General features: G+C 38.1%; 1 long non-coding RNA gene across 2 annotated transcripts in view; it reads right to left on the minus strand.

The window, feature by feature from the left end:
• LOC137155280 (uncharacterized) overlaps positions 1-14,075 on the minus strand; it is a 95,822-nt gene that overhangs the window by 75,409 nt on the left and 6,338 nt on the right. The window contains exons 1-2 of one of the 2 annotated variants that reach the window (XR_010920400.1): positions 2,862-3,114; positions 1,713-1,868 (exon numbers count right to left, since the gene is read on the minus strand). This is a non-coding gene — a long non-coding RNA (uncharacterized lncRNA). Of the gene's footprint in view, positions 1-1,712; positions 1,869-2,861; positions 3,115-14,075 lie in introns of those variants that run through there. The other variant, XR_010920399.1, reaches the window with a different exon arrangement.

A 14,075-nucleotide genomic window follows, 5' to 3' on the forward strand; every position in this document is an offset into this window, starting at 1 on the left:
AATTGCTTACTCTTTCTCTGTTCTTCAGTTTACCTATATGAAAAACAATATAATATTTTCCTATCTGATAAAGGCATTGTGAGACTTAAGGTTTTCATTAAAAACTTTAACATCATTGGATAAAAGGCTCTGTGGAAGCACAAAGAATTATTTTACCATTTCCATTGTTACTATTACAGTGTTTCTAAGTTAATATGAATAAATGGATGAAGAAGCAAGTTATCCCACAAATTGCAATGAGACCGGATAATTCTCTTTCAGATGAGAGACTATTATAATAACCTACAGTATAGGACTCTCACCAATAGCTATAATAGTACTAGACTGGAGAACAGCTATATTTATAGAATGGATTTTTATTTCCTTTATAAGACACTCTCTTGGTTGGATGGCACATTTTTGTTTTGAGATGTTGCTTATGTTGATTGAAATACAAAAAAAAAAAAATCACTCACAAATAAATCATTCATTTAGGCCCGGGTATTTCATCTCACTTGGGACTAATTCTTCCTCTAGCCTCATGCAAGAAGGTCAACAAAGTTATATGCATGCTGGTTTTGCATCTTACCAAAGGGAGAATATATATTTCAGTATTTATAAAAAATAATGAGTCATTAAAATCATCTCTTCTGTACACAGGTAGCACATTTTAAAACATGTTTACTGAAAGTTTCCAATAGCTATTGTGGAATCAAAGAATTAATCATAAAATTGATTAATAGAATGCCTGGTCTGAAACTGAAATAGAAGGCCCAGGCTAAGCCATTAACAGAATGCCTCAACTGAAATTAGGATAAAGATGTTAAAACCCCACAAGAGGTCTCTGAACCACACCCGAGAGGCAAGTCTCTGTTATGAGCCTTAAGCCTTATTGAAGTCTGAACAGACTTCACCTGATAAGTACCGGTACCTGCCCCCCTTTGTCTTACTGGCCCCACAGAAACTTACTCCATAGAAATTAGCATTTGAACAAGTATTGTGTCACCACCCATCTTCGGGAGTTAACCAGGATCCCTGAAAACTACATTGTATACTCAAGTGACTCATTGGGCGTTCCTGCGAGGGCATCTGGTGTGCCCCACTGTGCATTGTGATTGTCTTTCCTGTTAAGTATAAACTGTTAATCAAATTCCACTATACGATCAACATGTAAATGAACCTAAGCAACCCCTATATAAGGCTTTTGTATCTGGTAGCCAGGTGAAGTACATTTGCCCAGCATCCAGACATGCTGCTTGACTTCCCTATAGCCACCTGGGTTTTCCCTATGGCTATAATATTCCCCATAGCTATGGTTATGTGATTGTGTGTGTCACAATTAAAGCTGCACCCGATCCAACTCTAAAATGTAGCAGTGTGATTCTTTTCCACGACACTATGGTAATACAAAATACAATTTTCCTAGACAAAATATGCCCCAAAGTATAGGTAATATTCCCTCATGATGTGGTACAGAGACCTACTGGTCACTGGTCAACGACAATGAAAAGCATTCACCCAGCAAAAACCCATAGACATTACAGGAACCTGTTTAGAAAATGATTCATCAGGCCAGGGTTGACAGATGTTATACAAACTACCTAGTATTATGTAAGTAGAATACATAAAAAAGAGAACTATAGTTCTGCTCTATGCTAAAGGTTATATTCTTAAACTCCTGATATGCAATAACTGGAGCTCAATAAAGTATTCACACTGAACTTCATACCCACCTAAACACAGCATAGGGTTCTTCATGGTTGAGTGGATTTCTGAAGTTCCGCCCATTCTGGAGGAAGGCTGGTAAAAGTGGTCTGCAGTTGTTCATTCAATTTAAAGCCAACTTCCCTCGATTTATTCAAGGTCGGAAGGGGATATTTGTCTTTGATCTGAGAAAGAAGATAAAGGGTTTTCTTTGACTTTCAAGTCAATCAAACTTAAATCTCCCAGGGTGTTCTCACTTTCAACTCCACCCTTCCAACTTGTAGGTTCAGTTTGTAAACCGCTTCCCAGACTTAGTCCTACTGAATTCACACAACCAGAATAATAATAATCCAAATTCACACAGGTGGCTGCTTATAGAATAAACAAAGTGCACAGGTGAGAGCAGGAAGGAGACTTGAGGAAGCAAAGTAAGAAAATAATCATAGAGATAAACATTTACAGTAGAAATAAACATATTGTACATATCCTTGTTAACATTTACTGTACACCTCATTTATTCGTTATTTTTCCTGTGCTGTTTACATGTTAAGAGTCGCTGCCTCTCATTGCTGGTCTTATCTTTGCACTTTGTCTCAAGTCCTGCAAACATGATTTAGTTGAGGTTGGTCCTGCTTTGAGCAGGGTATTGGACTAAATGACCTTCTGAGGTCCCTTCCAACCCTAATATTCTATGATTCTAACATATACCCATGTGCTTAAATTTACTACCTTAAGTAGTCAGTCGTAAAGTTGAACATGTAAGTATTTGCAGGATCTGAGTGTGATAGAATGTACCCCTGTATTCACACCCTACACACTATTGAAATAATCTTTGCACAATGTATGTCTTGTAAAGTATCATTGAAAACTGATAGTTTGCTGATCAGTATCATGCTGATAAAGTTACAAGATTCCACTGTATGATGTTATTAACATATGTTCCAAATTGAGGTTGGCAAACAGGTCTGTCTTAAAGAAAAGAATGTATGATCTGTTTAATTTGCATTTAAGCAGTAAACAGAGTCATCAACCAGGAAGGGGAGACAAAGGAAGCTCAAACAAGTGACAAAAAAGCTTCTTTCCACATAGAATTTTTGTCTCCTGTTATTCAGCTGGAAATATTTTTCAAATGGGAAAGACGCTATAAAAAGGAGGGATAAACACCCCAATGTACCCACCCTTCATTGATCCTCTGTTTCTTCAAGTGCAGAGTAAGCCTTCAATGGATTCTGGGAGAAGTGGTCCTGAGCTAGAGGGTTTGATCAGTAAGACTGCTAAAACAGATAGTAAGAAACTTTGCTTGAATCCAATATAGGTTAAGTTACACACCAATAGTGCATTAACTTTATTTTCTTGTAAACATGTAATGGGGATAGCGCCCAGCTCTCACAAGCACCCTGCTGGGTTGAGTGCATGTGCCTGCACTGTCTCAATTTGTGTTAACGGGGTGGCCCCTACCTCTCGCAAGTGCCCCCTTCGTCGATGGTTTCTTCAACATATCAACAGCGACAGCCTTCCATCCATGTCACACACACTGTCTGTAGGTGTAACAGAAAAAAACCCTTCCAGAGTATATGGTCTTTAACTTCTCCCAGCTCTGATATGGGGCCATACCCCAGGGCTTTCTCCCTGGAGACACTGTCTTCCTGCAGCCCTCCCTGGGCTCAGTCCTAGCAGCTAGCCAGGAACTCCTTAGCTTTCACGGTCCCTGCCCATACTGAGTTATCCATGGACCTGCTGCCCTTTCAAACACCCAGGAACCCAATCCTCTCTCTTCCAGCTCAGGCAGCAACTGATAGATCTGCTTCTGCTGCTTCCTTTTATATGGCCCTCTTCGCTTCTGATTGGCCTCTCCAGCAGCCCCTCTGATTGGCTGCTTTCCCTGAAACCAATCTAGGACACCTGGAGAACTTCTCCTCTGCTTTTTTCTTGGGTGAGGTGAGGCAGGGCTGTGATGCCTCCAGCATGGGGCCTTCAGACCTAGTTCACCCCATCACATACCATTTCTGACTTTTAAGCATCATTACTTGTACTCATAAAATCTCTCTCTTTATGGTTAATAAACTTGTTTTATTGTTTTATCTAATGCAGTGCGTTTAAATTTAAGTATTTCGGAAACTCCATGGGGGTGACAAGTTGTGTGCATGTTATTTCTATTAAAGAAATAACGGACTACGTATAAATTGAATGCTTGTTTTAGAAATTTCAAAGGTCTTATTATTTTTTTCCCTGTAAAAAAAGAGAAAATAAAAATTATACTTAAATAATACGAAGAGTAGAAGATAGTGTGGTCTAGTGCTTGACACTCTACCACTGACTTGGGCCCTGATTCTGCAATAAATTCCATGCATTAAGTATGTGCATAAGAATCTGGGGATCAGAGTCTAAGTGCCTCAGTTAGATGGAGTGTAATCCGTTCAGTGTTTTCATCTTGGGAAAGGTGTGGAAAATAATGTCTTCAATGTTTTTTTTATTATAATAACACATCTTTAGTTATATGAAAATATTACCAAGCTACAAATATTGAAACACTTTTTTCAAATTTATATTCAAATTATGTCCACTGTTATTTCTTTTATTATACACTTAAAAATAAAGATGATCTTTTCTGGATTCCAAAAGGTCCATTTATTTTACTTCTAGGTTAAATCAAGGGATTTCCTCTTTCTGAAGGAAAAAATATCCTTCAAATAGGCCTTTATCTTCTGTATTTTAGATCGAAGTTGGCATATCAATTTTCTTCAGTACTAAAGTTACAATGTACAACTCACCATGACCACAAATGTTAATTAACATTAAATTTCTCTAACCTAAAGCCCATCGTTTGCGTCAAGGTGAGAAATTTTTTGGGTGGGAAATGGACAGAATGACGCAAAAGCTACTTTAAAGATGTAAAAAGCTTATTAGTTTCTCACACTTTGTGTGGATCTGCTAAATTGATTCTAGCTGTGAAACTGAAGGAGTGTAGAATCTGTTCAAAATCTCTATTATATAGAGACTTGGTACTAGAGGAAGTGTGAATCAACAATGTGCTGTAGCTTAATCTATTTATCATTTCCTCTGTGAGCCAAAGCATAAAAATCCAGCTTGTCAGAGTGGATATAAACATTATATTAACTCAGTAACATTTTCTTTGTGATGTATCTAAATTTTTCTGACACCCACCATCATGGTATCTGAGTGCCTCCTAAGAATTAGAAAGATATAACCATCTCTCTCTCCCTTCCCATGTAGCAGTAGTAAGATACATGATCTGTGTATTTTATTTTTGGTTATGTTCATGAAGGAAAGTTAATTCAAGGAGATAAATTTTGCATTTAGGTCCTGATCCAGCTCTTTGTCTCCCTGATTTTGTGGACAGTGGCAGTTCCAGCTGAACACAGCAGTCACCATAGGTCTTGACCATGGTGCCTCAATCATGGCCAGTGCCATGGAGGGCTTTGACTATTAGGTCAGTAGGGATCCCAGAATCCTTTGACTTGTTCTATTATAGATAGAAAAAAAGTATTTATTTAAATAATATTAAGATTGTGACTCAGATTCAAAGCGATGCTTCAAAAACCATCTTCAGTACAAAGTTGTGGGTTTAAGAAAGAAGTGCCAGTTTTCTCTTTGAATTTCTTGTCATCAGAATAATTCTTTACTATTATATAGCACCTTTCATCAGAGGGTATCAAAGCACTTCACATATACTAATTAATGAACCTCACAGCATCCGGCCAGGTAGGTAATAAATGTTACTGTACCCATTTTTACATGGTTAAATTTAGGCACAGAGATTAAGCAGCATATTTTCAAAATGTCACCATTAGGTTTTGCAAAGGGGAGGAAGGGGCATATGGGTCTGAAGAGGTGGGTACCAAAACACCATATGTCTCTGGGGCTTAGGCCTTTTGGCATCTCATTCTCATGCTGGTTCCATCTGTTAGAGAAATTAAGAACAATTTTCAGTCCCACAATAGCTGTAATATTCATATAGAATATGAAAAATGTATTAATTGCTTCACCACTGCTTCTACTTGGCTGTTAATTCATCTCTTTCTTTGCCAACTAGTGTACTAATGCTGGATTGTCATTACTAAATCTTTCAGTAACTTTTTGCTCCGGTAACCTGGTCAGTCAACATATTGAAGTTCCTACCCTATTGCAGGTCCCTTTATAAAAAGTTAGTACAATTTGTACAGTCATGTTCTAAAGGTCTGTATGTTACAATAGGGCTACTTCACTGATGAGGGTAATTATTAGTAATTTTTATAAGGATAACATCTTTGCTACGTAGGCATGTTCAGAAACTTAGTGGGCATTGCAGCATCCCAGACAGTGGCATTAATACTGCATTGGTATCTTCTCTTCATCGCAATTCCTTTTAATGGCAATGAAAATCAGAGCAGCCTGACTAAGAGGATTCTGAATCCTTATTTTGGTCTGATGAAAATTACATTGTCATATATAGCTGCATCAAATGGGATATTTAAGCATTTTAACTTGAGCATTTTATGCTTTAGTGATTCATTTAATTATTTTCTCTAGAGTGCATGTATTATAGTCTCATGTTGATGCATGAGGAGTTATATGAATAAATCGCAAGCATCAAAATGAGACTAGTACCCTAAGAGCCTGACTTTAATAAATAAAAACAAGAGACAGTAGTGGGAAAAATACCACCACAGGCTTATTTCACCCTATTGTGCGTGCCACAGGTGTGCTAAGCATCTTGGCGATCTAACTGCCCTATTCTGCTGTTAACGCAGCTTGAAACTCAAATTTTCACACACTTGAAAAAAAGTAAAGTAAAGAGCTACACAATGATATGCTCTATTTTTGCAAGTGGATTATCATGAACTTGAGTTATCAGATCACATTACATTTCTGCAAGGTCACTGCAGAAAAGAGGTGAAAATGATTTTGGAGGAGTCACAGGTTTTAGGAGGTGTCAATTTTGCAGAGGGAGGGGGCTCTCCAGTAGGTTAATCAGAAGAAGCTCTACATTGGGGACATTACATTTCCACTCCTTTTATTGGTCTTCCCACCAAGAGATGACCTGGACCTTCATTTTTATATTCAATAGATAAATATGGTAACACTTTTGTTCCATTTGCAGCATCCTATGTTTTGAGTATCCCTTTATTTTGTGAATGTTGTATACAGAGTACACACAATTTGTATTTGTTAGTAAAATAATGTGAGAAGAAATGACTCCAAAACCAAAAATGTCAAATCCAAACAACCCTGAACTCTGGGAAAATTCAGATCCAAATTCAAATCTGAATTTAGTTGCTCAGGCCAAACTCTTCCCTGTAAGATGCTTTTTTTACTTTTAGTTGCTAGGTAGTACTATAATAGTAATGATGTAGGCAGGGAACAATTCCTATGACTCTATATATGATCTAAGCTGGAAAATATGTATCTTGTTTGATGCTAATGGAAAATGACTTTACAAAAAAATTCCATCTATCCATAGAGTATAATCAACTGATAGATGTTCAGTAGGTAATGAAAATGTGGAATGTTTGATACCTGCCTGTTGACATTTCAGAGTGAATAGTAAAGGACATATTTGTCAATTGATGTTGTCTGAACACTATTCCATTAGTGTAGCAGAGAGTTCTTGGAAAATTGTTTTCCCTTAAAACAGTTTTTAATGTTACTTAAAATTTAAGACAAATTAAAAGAATAAGAGTGAAATCTTGACTCCACTGAAGTTAATAGTAAAGCTCTCATTGAGTTCAGTGGGAACAGGAGTTTCCCCTGAATGTACAGAATAGCCCTGACTTTCATGTATAATGATATTTAAGTGAAAATCTACCTTTATGGCTGTTGCATTCTACCCCAGTTGTAGAGGATGATATTAATCTTATACAGTACATGTAAAAGAGTTTCAGTATTTAATGTCATTCAAAACATCCACATATAGGGTCTATTCCAAAGCCCACTTAAGTCTTCCTATCCACTTCAACGAGCTTTGGATCAAAGATATAGTAAACAGCATAAAAGTCAACCTATCTCCTGCAGTTGCACCCAGGAGCTGGATCTGAACATAGGGTTCCAGGGTGTCTAGTTATTTTGAACATCCCTCTAAGCCATCTCTTAAACTGAAATGGTAATAATGAACATCATCTCTGTGTGGACAACATGGAAAAACAATAAGCTGAATCTCCTCAAAACACAGAGGGACAATTTCATCCATGGTGTAACTTTCATTATTTCAGTTAAATTATCCAAGGGAAGAAGTCAGCTCCTAGGATTTACAAGAGTAATCTTCATCCTCTTCTGATTCCCTAGAAAGTCAATAGGCTTTGACCACAGTATTCTTTAGAGACCTGGTCAGTGTCAAAGGGAAAAGCAAAAAACATGGAGAATTAGGCCCAAATTCTTTCAGTAATGCTCCTGTAAATTCAAAGGAACTCAACTGACTTAAGTGGAATTGTTCCTAATTAGCACTGGTGTAACTGAGAGCAGAATTATCCCTAACACTGCATGTTTCTTACTCTCCAGCATTCTGTGTTAAGAGAGAAGTAAAAGGAACAAAAGATAAATGCAGGAACTGGCAATCTGCAGTCATCTGAAGACTGAAGCAAAACAAGTTTCTAGTGCATTGTTTGCTGGATGTAGAAACCTTTCCACATGCAGAAGGAGATGGCTACATTTTCTGTAGGTAGATTCACTGCATTATGTAATGCAAAAAGAACCTGGCTAGTAGAGCTCAACAATAAAACATGTGCTCAGAAAAAGCCTTTTGAGGTATTCTGTCTGGGGCTTACCAAGTGTCCATCTGCCGTTTCTAAAACATTTCTGTATAAATCAGAAGCAGTGGTAGCATCTGAGCAGGATTTAAGGAATACCCCCCAAAAAAAAATGTACAGATCGTGTGGGATCATTGGATACTAGATAGTCAAATTTGAGCCAGTTCTAATTTAAGTAGCCGTATCATTTGATAGAGTAGATAAAAATCAGGTGAAGTTTTGACAGGGACTGCTCATATACACTCAGAAAAGCCATGTTCACCTTTAGGGAGCATAGGATGGAAGTTTACCTCCCAGATCCTGGTACCCGCAAAACCCAGGGATGACCTTGCTCAGGAACACCTTTCTGTGGCTGCAGCATGGAGTCCTGGGGAAACCTGTGGCATAGGTCATGTAATTACAGACTGTATCAGAATATACATGGCCAACAGCGACAAATTAAAGTTGCATGGTTGACTTTAATACTGGCATTTCCTAACTTTTGGGTGCTTGTCTTTCCAACTTTAATGGCCTTTCTAAAGTAATATTTTTGTATGTAATATTTATTCACATCACTGAAGGGGGTGTTGTGATGATTAATTAGTTCATGTTTGAAAAATGATAGTTAATGCCTAATATGTCCTATTAAAAATGTAAGGATTAAATAAATTCTGCCCTTAGTTAGTGCGATTGACTTTCGTGAGGTTGCAAGGATGTTGCTGAGGGCAGAATGTAGCCTAAAAGTTCACTGACAGCTAAAGCATTCACTTTCTTACAGAGGGCCAAATCCTGTATTTTGATTTACATATGTAACCCCAGTTAAGGCAATGGGAACTGTTGCCTGAACACTGATGGCAAAATTTGGTCCCGAGATTTTAAGACTAAACATACTTGCAGAGTAGATGCTAGATTCATTAGTCATTGAAGTGTATTTATCAGAACTCATTTTATATTTCCCTTTTGAAACATACATGTAACTCCCATAAATGTTATTGGGAAAAAGATGAGTAACTTAGGAGATTTATCGACATTACTACATGCACTTTCAGGTTTACTAAAGATTTAGTGGGCACTGCCAAAACAAAATACATATCAAAATACAGTATAACGGATGTACACTGGGTACCCTGTACATATGATATACTATGTTATGATACGTATTTTGTTTGGGCAGTGCCTGGGATAGCCCAGTGGACTCCAGAAGGACCCAGTCCTCACAGCATGCTCCACAGCCAGCACCGCTACTTTGTTCAGCCCCTTCTCTTGGCACAGGGGAGAGGGCTCCTAGCAGAGCCGGAACTGCAGCATCCCACTGCAGACTCTGGCCAAATCCTCTGGGTAACCACATCCTGTTGAGTTGGCCCCACTACAGAGGGGTTTGCATGGCCAAGGTGCCTTTGGATCCCTCTCACTAAAAGCAGCAGCAAAGCACTGGGCTCCAGAATTGATCCTGAGCAGTCTCCACTTAGCTGTGCTGTCTGCGGGGGTGAGGCTCCCACACCCGCGACCCAGGGCTCCTCTGCCGGAGATACAAACTTTTCACAAAGCCAGCAGACCCTGGGTGGGCCAGCACTGTACCAGCAGCTCAGGGACACACTCCGGGGTGCACAGCTCAACAGCCAGAGCAGGGCTCCAGCCTCAGGAGATTTACAGCCCATGGCTGACAGGAAGCTGCTCCAGGAGCCTGGCTCCAGCACCCCATGCTTCCACCCCATAATTCTTGTTGAAGAAAAAAGATCAATATTTTAGTGGCGTTCTGGTACCTTCAGGTTTAGGACTGCACCACTGGATAAGAGAGGTGATTAGTTAACCAAGCAATCAAATAACCAAGTCCAATGAATGAGCTAGTGAGTAGCTTCAGAAGTGGCTTAGTGTAAATCTGAGATCAAGATGCCACTGACAAAAGCCAAAGGGGGCGCAGATTTACAATGTGGTTCACACTTTGTGACTGATGTCCACAGTCACATTGTGCACTGTCTTTCACCTTCCAGAGGTACAAGAGATAGCAACATCTGCCATGTCATGTTCTGAAATGGTTCAATGCGGACCATTGTTTCCAGTATGTTAAGCCTGGAAGTTCTTCTGTGGGGTCAGCAATTGGGTGTTGGTTTGGGGCATTAGCATTATTCCAGAATTCTTTCCAGTGTGACTCAGGATTGAATGAGGATGCTTTAACAGCTATAGCCCAATCCCTAAACAAGCTTGCAAGATTTCAAGCATGTCTTTGAAAGGTTCTGAAGGTCCTCATGAATTGGTAAATTCAAGTTGGTCATAGTTCAGTTGTACTCATAAACTGTGTTGTCTCTCTACAGATATTCAGTGGGGACAACCATTGAATGGGTATTGATTTTAATATTCCTATTATGATTCTCATTGTGACTTTAAGCTGCTTATCCAGAGATTTGGTATTGGAGATGCCTGCCCAGACTGGAGCACAATATTCAGCAGTTGAGTACACCGATGCGAACATAGCTGTTCAAAGCGTGCGCGCATCAGCACCCTATTGTGCCTGCAAGATTTTGGTTGAGGCTAGTCCTTGCTTTTACTTTTTCATATGCTTTTTCCAAATTAACTTTAAAAGTCAAACTTCTATCCAGTATTACACCCAAGTACTTTGATAGGGCTCATTTCAGACGTCTAGACTGCAAAAGGTGAGGTTCCTTGGAGGCTTTGTTGTTGAAGTGAAACCAAGGTGATACTTTTACTGTGAAAAGTATTTATGATTACCCACCCCCTAAAAAGCTTTACAGGATTTTTGCTATTTTTACAAGTAGAAAATGATAGAACAAATACCCAGATATTCATTGTTTGTTTTATATCACTTTAAAATAAGAGTTAAGATTAGTAGAGCCAGAAAGCATGTGGAATCCTTTGAAGATAGCTACAAGGTACTCTCTTTTCAGTGTACGCATGCATGTGTGTGTGTACACTGTTTAGCATAATGTGGGCATTAATCCCTGACTGAGGCCTATGACCTACTACATTTCAAACAATAAATAAATAATAACAACAACTCTAATTTAATAGCCAAAAGGTTGGAAGTAATAAGAGCAGCATTGTGTGTATCCCACCTTTATCTGCAATACTCTACATTTTCCTTCAGGCAACAACGGTTTATCCCTTTAGAACAAAGAATACATTGTTAAATAGCTAATCCCCAATTTGATAAATTACAAAAGGGAAGAATGAGTATAACTTATTCTAAATATTATGTTGTTGGCATGGCTCAAACAGCAGCATTCACAAGCCAGTAGACCAGAAGTTTGGAAGGTCAAGTCCCTGACCAGGACTTGGACGTGCTACCCAAGGTTGACCTTAAGAGGAAAGTTAAAAATCCCAATGCACTTTTTAGACAGAGGTGATAACATCAGCATCCTAACAATGTTTCCTCTCTCATGGAAAAAAGTCCAAGGCTGTGTGTAAGCAACATAATGGCAGCTCCATTTGCTTACTACCAGTATTTACCTTGTTAATTTGTAAAGCACTTTGAGAAACCCTGGAGCATGAAGGGTATAATATAAAAATCATATTTGGTTCTGTTATGTATAGCATGCTTGCCATCTAGTGGTTACAGCTGATAAAATAAAGGAAGAAAAATCTATCCATTTATTGATAAGAAATCAGTGCTTGTATAAGGTTCTGGTTTAACAGTTCTGGAGAATTAAGTCTTTCAATTACCAAGAGAAAGGATTTGCAGTGCTAGTGGCAACAGCCACCAGTTTGCCCTGTCAATGTGCCTCAGTCCTGCAAGTACAAAAAAAAGTCTGTCTTAAAGAAAAAATCACTCTCAATGTTCTGAATAACACATTTTTCCTGTCTGAAAAAAATATCACAATGGAGAAATCAGTAAGTTAGAATCCCTCTTTATACAGCCATAGAAATTTGCTCAGGAAGACTACCAAGGCATCAACAATACAGGTATCCAAAAGTTGACTAAAAAAGACCAGAGTCTTACCTGAAAAAAAATGTAGCTTTCCAAGCTACAAGACCATGACAGCATGTCCCCATTTCAAGGATATGTGGGAAGAAGTAGCCCCATCACCTGTGATTATAAAAAAGCATTCTGCAGCTACCTGAAATTCTCCTTTTCCCAAGAAGTTAATGAGAATACTTATATGCTTAACATTAAGCATGTGTTTAAATGCTTTGCTGGATCAGGACCAGATTGCTCACCACCTTGCAGGATTGAGCTTTAGGTCACATTAGGACTGCCCCATGTTCCACTGACCATGAAAATCCAACTCATGGGAATGATATCAGGAGATGTCGGGGGGCTAATTTTGCCCTCGCTTGTATCAGTTTTAAAATGGAGTAATTCTACTGAACTCAGTAGAGTTACATATTGTAAAACTAATGTGAGAGCAGAATCAGACTCACTATGTTCAGTGAGTCCTTCAAAAAGTTTATTTACTTTGTTCATTTAACAGCACTTTATACACAGTAAGTTTCATTGTTTCCCTGTACAGCCAGTAGAGGAGAAACTGCCTGAAAAGTTCCTTGTAAGTATCAACAGAGGAGGAGAAAGTCTTTTTTTTTTTTTAAGATTTTTTTTTTTAATTCAAAATATATTGTTCAAAAGGTTGGAAAGATTAAACTCTTTTTTAAAACTAGTCAACACGAAACACAATCAAGTTGACAGGGTCCCTTTAAATTCTAGATTGGAAAATGTTCTGTTTGTAGACTTTGAATATCACTTCATATTACAAATTAAAGTGCTGTGTACATTTTTTTCTTAATTAAGCTAAATGCCTGCTAATGACCATAGGGAATGAAATAAGCCACAGCTGGCACTGCCATGCATATGCTATTGCTGCTTAACAGTAATTTGTGTAATTACTAACAGTTGAATTTATTTGTGTAAAACATATATTGAAGATTTAATGATGAGCTGAAATGAATGGGTCACAGTATGCTTAAATGGTTTTTTAAAGGTATATTTGTTTATGTCAATGACATATGTAGGACGTTTTCAGAAAACATTTATAAGTATTAAATTCAATTAATTTTTAGGAATTCCATATTTTTATATACGTCATATAAATATGATAATAAATATAATTTCTTTTCCATAGATATGAATTCTAAAACTTCCCCCTTACACTTAAAAAACTATGATAAGCTGACAAATTCACAACGAAGCTTTCACAATTGCTGGTCATGCTATACCTGTTCTGTGGATACAGTATTTCAGTAGCCAGTCTGTTCACATTTACAGTTTTCATGGTAACATCTCTAAATTTATTTAAAATAATACAAAGAGGGATTGGCTTTGTGAGGGGAGTGAATATCCTAGTTAATTTTGGTTCAGTCCTTTGATCCCAATCCTACAGTTGGATCTACGTGGGAGTCCTCTTTGCCCACATGGAGCCAACCACAGATTCTGGACCATAGTTTGCATTTATCAGATATTAGAAGCATTGTGGAGAAGACTTCACTCAAACAAAATGAAACGTCTCTTAGATACCTTTAAAATAATGTGATGGGCTTCCCCTCCTCTCTTATCTGTGTTGCAGCCGGGTCTAATTTGAAAAAGAGGCTGAAGGAACAAGATTGTAATGAAGGTTCTTTTGGTTAGTGAAGCTACCTGTCCTCATCTCTAGAGTTGTCAGGCACCTGTATTACAGCTCCAGCTGCTTTAAACTTTGTTGGCTTTTTAGGCAATAGGGTCTA

The sequence above is a fragment of the Emydura macquarii genome, unplaced genomic scaffold (genome assembly GCF_026122565.2).
Source record: "Emydura macquarii macquarii isolate MOO-44397 ecotype Brisbane River unplaced genomic scaffold, CSIRO-AGI_Emac_v2 contig_1348, whole genome shotgun sequence".
Lineage (NCBI taxonomy): Eukaryota > Metazoa > Chordata > Testudines > Chelidae > Emydura > Emydura macquarii.